The following is a 7,530-nucleotide window of genomic DNA, read 5'->3' on the forward strand; positions in this document are numbered from 1 at the left end:
TCTCCACTCAAATCGCGGTAAACCTGGCATAGCCAGCATCACGGTCTTAGCATGACAATCAAGAATAGCATAATGGGGCGACAACCAGTCCATGCCCAAGATAACATCAAAGTCTACCGTGCTGAGTAATAATAAATCGACTCTGGTCTCAAAACCACTAAGAGCAATCAAACATGACCGATACACGTGGTCCACAACAAGAGAATCTCCCACAGGAGTAGACACATAAAAAGGGAAACTCAAAGAATCCCGAGATACGCCCAAATACGAAGAAAAATAAGAGGACACATAGGAATATGTAGAGCCTGGGTTAAATAATACTGATGTATCTCTATGACAGACCGGAACAATACCTGTAATGACAGAGTCAGAAGCAACTGCCTCTGTACGAGCCGGAAGAGCATAATATCTGGCCTGGCCTCCCCCTCTAGGGCGACCTCGACCTCCCCAACCTCCATCTCGAGCTGGCTGAGGAGGTGGGGCAGTAGCTGGTGCTGGAATCATAGCCTGAGGACCCGGTGGAGCACGTGGTGGTTGAGAAGTCTATGGAGGTGCACTTCTACTAAATTTGGGGAAATCCCTCACTATATGGTGAGTGTCTCCACACTCAAAACAAGCTCTCGGAGAGCGTGACTGGCTCGGGACAGGTCTGCTGGGCTAGCCGCTAAAAGCACCCCGAGCAGGAGGCACACTAGATACTGGCGGTGCACAATAAGGCTCCTAGGGCCTATAAGGGGCTGGAACACCACTGGCGGCTGGAAGAGCTGAATGTACGGGGCAACTCATATAACCCCTACCATGGCAAACTGTTGGGGCACGAGCACCAGAATAAGAACCAGTCTCTCGAGACCTCTTGGCCTCTCTCTCCTCTCTATCCCGGGCAAGCATACCCCCCAATCTCCTGGCAATACTCACAACCTGCTGGTAAGAGATATCCATCTCCAACTCCCTGGCCATACTGATCTTGATACTGGGGTGGAGTCCTTCAATAAAGCGACGAACCCTCTCCCGAACTGTAGCAACCAAGGTCGGTGCATGTCGGGCCAAATCACTGAAACGGACTGCATACTCTGACACAGTCATAGAACCCTGGTGCAACTGCTCAAACTCCGCGCGCCATGCATCCCAGAGGCTCTGAGGGACATACTCTCTCAAAAATATATCCGAGAACTGATTCCATATGAGTGAGGCTGCATCGTCCGGACTACTCAACTCATAAGCACGCCACCACTGATAGGCTGCTTCTCTAAGCTGGATAGTGGTAAAAGAAACCCTACTCATCTCCGCTACGCCCATAGTACGAAAAATACGATGACACTCCTCCAGAAAACCCTGAGTATCAACTATAGCCAATCCGCTGAAGGTAGGTGGGTGGTACTTCTTGTACCTCTCAAGTCTGAGCTGCTCCGCCTCAGAAGTGGTTGTCCTAGTCTCATGCTGAATCGGAGCTATCGGCTGCATCGGTATAATCTCTAGAACCTGGTCGGCCTGAACCCACTGCTCTGGAGTATCGGCGACGGGAGTTTGTGCTCCTCCCCCGGCTTGAGATGTGGCAGGAGCAAGTGGAATCAATCCAGCCCGAGCTAAGGTACTAAACATGCTCAGAAACTGGGCTAGGGTCTCCTAGAGAGCTGGTGAAGCAACAAGTGCCTTAGGTGTCTGCCCTCCAGCTGGAGCTACTGGGGGCTCCTCTATGGCAGCTCGTGCGGGTGCCCTGGCTGCACCGCGTGGACGTCCTCAGTCTCTACCACGGCCCCGGCCCCGGCCTCTCACGGCTCTAGTAGAGGGCGCGGGTGCCTGGTAATCAGATCCGCTTGTACTTGTCCTCACCATTTGTGAGAGAATAGAATACAGAAGTTTAGAATTTTTTTTTATGTCAACAAATTTTGCACGACAAGGAATCAAAGAAGTATAATTTTTTCTCACAGTTCCATAGCCTTCCGAAGATAAGTACAGATATCTCTGTACCGATCCGCGAGACTCTAATAAATTGGCTTGTGACTCACGACACCTATGAACCTAGAGTTCTGATACCAACTTGTCACGACCCAAAATTCCTCTGTTTAACATCGTGACGGCACCTAGTCTCTACGACTAGGTAAGCCTGACAAATTGCGAAATATAAAAAAATGAAAGTAAAACTTGGAAACTAACAGCAATGGATAACTAAATAACTAATAACAATGCCGCTCGGCATGTGCAATAACCAATACTCGATAATACACAGTCTTCCCAAAATCCGAAACATCATAAGTCACAAGCTACAGAAGGAAACTAGTATTTCTATACACCAGAATCTAACAAAAAAAGTACGGAAGGTAAATGACATAGAAGAGAATAGAGGGGGACTCTGAGGTCTACGGACGCGGCAGATGTACCTTAAAGTCTCCGTACAACAGCAAGCACTCTCAGCTAGTAGCGGGGCTGATAAGAAGCACCTGGATCTGCACACAAAAACATGTACAGAAGAGTAGCATGAGTACACCACAACGGTACCCACTAAGTGCCAAGCCTAACCTCGATAGAGTAATGACGAGGTCAGGCCCACTGGTATATAATAAATAAAGCAGGAAAATATAACAGTATACTAAGATACTGGAATTTAACAAAAAGAAAACACAATGATATAACAATGCAACACACAGGGATAAACAGCAGGGGATCTCCCGAGATACCGTCTCGTAGTCCCAAATAAATATGCAGGGAGAACTCCCGAGGTATCGCCTCGTAGTCTCAAAAGTAAATATACATGAAGAACTCCCGAAGAACCACCTCGTAGTCTCAAAAATAAATGTGTAGGGAGAACTCTTGAGGAACCGCCTCGTAGTCTCAAAAGTAAATATGCAGGGAGAACTCCCGAGGAACCGCCTCGTAGTCTCAAAAGTAAACACACAGCTCAACCGATAAATACCATAGTTAACAGCAAGTATTCTATAGTTAAGACTGATAAAGAACAAGGAAAAATAGGAAAATCAACTAGGCATTTTTCACAGAGTTCAAATAAGCAGTTAAAGCATGTAGACATGCGATATCAGGATAATCAGGATAACTACGCATGTTGGAATAGCTCAATTAAGAATGAAAACAGACTAATACTCATTTAAATGGTATAACTCAAATTAAAGGAAAGCATGTTACTACTCAGTAAAATAAATCGGGTTTTTAAACAAATAGCCCGTGTACGTACTCATAACCTCACGTAAACGGCGCTCACATATCACGACAGTACCAAATCCTAAGGGGATTCCCTCCTCCCCCCCTCCCCCACACAAGGTTAGGCAAGCCACTTACTTCGAACCAAGCTCAATCAATCGGTGACAAAGCCTTTTCCACGAATATCCGACTATGAATGGCCCAAATCTAGTCAAAATCAATTACATAACATAAATATAATTATAATGAACTAATCTAGCTAATGAAATCAAAGCTAAAGTAAGAAATTGGAAAATCATCCTAAAAAGCCTCCTCGAGCCCACGTCTCGGAATCGGGTAAATATCACAAAATATGAACACTCATTCACTCACGAGTTCACTCATACCAAAATTACACAAATCCGATACCAAAATCTCGATCAAAATCTCAAAATTCGGCCTAAGAACTTTTCTCAACTTTTCCCCAAATTTTCAACGCCAAATCCGAAATTAAATGGATAAAACAACTATAGATTAATGGAATACAACCAAAAACGAGTTAGGAATCATTACCCCAATGCTTCCTCTGAAAATCCCTTGAAAACTTGCCAATTTTCGAGCTCTCAAGTCCAAAAATGAAGAATGAAATCAAACTCTCGCACTTAGCCCTTTTTCTGCCAGAGATCTCGCTTCTGCGAGCTTTCAACCGCATTTGCAGTCCCGCACCTGCAGAATTTCCATCGCAGGTGCGGATTTCACTTAAAACTCATCGCCCACTTCTACGGTCAAAAGGTCGCACCTGCATGTGTGCACCTGCGGACCTATGTCCTCTTCTGCAGTCCCCCACCGCTCTTGCGATCTCTCCAGTGCATCTGCGACCATTGCAGATGCAGAACTAACCTCGCACCTGCGACCCCTGACCATTCCTTCCAAAAACGCTTCTGCACTTAATCATCCGCACGTGCAGCCCCGCACCTGCGGTCTCCCCACCGCAGGTGCGAAAACACCAGATGCCTGAAGGCTTCAGCAATTTCCTAAGTCCAATATTTCTTCCATTAAGCATCCGAAACACACCCGAGGCCACCGGGACCCCAACCAAACATACCAACCAATACTAAAACACCATACGAACTTAGTCGATCCCTCAAAATACATTAAACAACGCTAAAATCATAAATCATCCTCCGATTCAAACTTAAAGAACTTGAAACTTCCAAATTCGACAACCGATGCCGAAACCAACCAAACCACGTCTGATTGACCCCAAATTTTGCACACAAGTCGTATTCACCCCTACGGACCTATTCCAACTTCCGGAATCGGAATTCAATCCAGATATCAAAAATTCCACCTACCGGTCAAAATCTCCAAAACTTCGACTTTCGCCATTTCAAGCCTAAATGAGTTACAGACCTTCAAAACACAATCCGGACATGCCCCTATGTCCAAAATCACCTAACGGAGCTAACATAACTGATGGAACTTCATTCCGCAGTCGTCTTCACACAGTTCCGACTACGGTCCAAAACCTAAGGCTTAAACCTCCGTTTAGGGACTAAGTGTCCCAAAACACTCCAAAAACTAAAACAAAACCTCTTGGCAAGTCACAATAGTAGAAATAGGTATGAGGGAAGCAGTTAATAGGGGATTGGGGCTATAACTCTCAAAACGACCGGCCGGGTCGTCACATTTTTATTTCTAAAATTTAATGTACTTTTATACTTTTATCCTCTTACTTAAAGCTATTTCGTCATTTAAATATATCAATAATAGTTTTAAATATTATTTTATTATTTAATATACTTATCCTTAAATTAATTTAAAGTATAAATATTCTCACACTATCTCTATTTTTCACTTTATATATTTTTATCCCTATTATGAAATTTTAATTAGTTTTTTATATTAAGACTTTATAATATAATCAAAAAATATAATCAAAATATATAGTATTGTCACGACCCTATTTCCCTTATAGGTCATGATAGTGCCCAACGTCGCCGCCAGGCAAGCCAACGGTGAACTAGCCATGTACTTATTATTTTTAAAATTTTAGAAATGGTTGATTTTTAATTATTAAATAAGAGAGAGGTGAGAAATTAAATAAAAATAAAGTGTGAGCAAATATAAGGTCAAGTGTAGTGAAATAAATACCCAAAAATTATCAAATGTCTACTAGCTTAATTCCAAGACCTGGTGTCACAAGTGTATGAGTTACTTGTAGTATATACAAAATACTAACTATTGTCTGAAGTTGAGTAGACAGAAAGTAAATACAAAGAGAGACTTTAGGTGTTACAGAACGGACTCAGAAGCAGCTCACCACTAAGTCTCGGAGTATCAGGGGTGCGCGCCGGGATGAATACCATATGCGCTTGCCTCAGGTCCTGCACGATTAGTGCAGAAGTGTAGCGTGAGTACATAAACAACATGTACCCAGTAAGTATCCAGTCTAAACTCGAAGAAATAGTGACGAGGGATCGACATCGACACTTACTATGGGCCAATAATAAAATGCAAGAATTATAAACAGGTATGAAACATGGAAATAATAATAATAATAATAATAATAATAATAATAATAATAATAATAATAATAATAATAATAATAATAATAATAATAATAATAATAATAATAATAATAATAATAATAATAATAATAATAATAATAATAATAATAATAATAATAATAATAATAATAATAATAATAATAATAATAATAATAATAATAATAATAATAATAATAATAATAATAATAATAATAATAATAATAATAATAATAATAATAATAATAATAATAATAATAATAATAATAATAATAATAATAATAATAATAATAATAATAATAATAATAATAATAATAATAATAATAATAATAATAATAATAATAATAATAATAATAATAATAATAATAATAAAAAATAATAATAATAATAATAATAATAATAATAATAATAATAATAATAATAATAATAATAATAATAATAATAATAATAATAATAATAATAATAATAATAATAATAATAATAATAATAATAATAATAATAATAATAATAATAATAATAATAATAATAATAATAATAATAATAATAATAATAATAATAATAATAATAATAATAATAATAATAATAATAATAATAATAATAATAATAATAATAATAATAATAATAATAATAATAATAATAATAATAATAATAATAATAATAATAATAATAATAATAATAATAATAATAATAATAATAATAATAATAATAATAATAATAATAATAATAATAATAATAATAATAATAATAATAATAATAATAATAATAATAATAATAATAATAATAATAATAATAATAATAATAATAATAATAATAATAATAATAATAATAATAATAATAATAATAATAATAATAATAATAATAATAATAATAATAATAATAATAATAATAATAATAATAATAATAATAATAATAATAATAATAATAATAATAATAATAATAATAATAATAATAATAATAATAATAATAATAATAATAATAATAATAATAATAATAATAATAATAATAATAATAATAATAATAATAATAATAATAATAATAATAATAATAATAATAATAATAATAATAATAATAATAATAATAATAATAATAATAATAATAATAATAATAATAATAATAATAATAATAATAATAATAATAATAATAATAATAATAATAATAATAATAATAATAATAATAATAATAATAATAATAATAATAATAATAATAATAATAATAATAATAATAATAATAATAATAATAATAATAATAATAATAATAATAATAATAATAATAATAATAATAATAATAATAATAATAATAATAATAATAATAATAATAATAATAATAATAATAATAATAATAATAATAATAATAATAATAATAATAATAATAATAATAATAATAATAATAATAATAATAATAATAATAATAATAATAATAATATAAAAGTCATATATGCTTCTAAAATATCATTCTCGAATCATCACCAATTTACAAGGGTCATATAAGAATTTTTTATAATTTTTCATAATTTTTAAATCTTTAAAATTAATTTTCTTGCATTTAAATTATTTAAATATGTATTAATTATCCCTTCAAATCATTTTATGAGGACTCAATCATCCAAATTCATTATTTGCATCCACATATATGTTTCATAATATTTTACTTTATTTTTTCATATAAGTATATTTGTATTTTTAAGTTATTTACACTATTTTGCAATAATAGCCTATTTGTTATGCATAATTATATTTTTTCAATTTATTTGTGCCAAATAGCATTTTTATATTTTTATAATATTAAGCTATTGTTTACAAATATTTTACTGCATAAAGAATATTTTATTATGTGTTAATTACTTTTTATAAAT

This window comes from Nicotiana tabacum, chromosome 23 (assembly GCF_000715075.1).
Source record: "Nicotiana tabacum cultivar K326 chromosome 23, ASM71507v2, whole genome shotgun sequence".
NCBI classification, from domain to species: Eukaryota; Viridiplantae; Streptophyta; class Magnoliopsida; order Solanales; family Solanaceae; genus Nicotiana; species Nicotiana tabacum.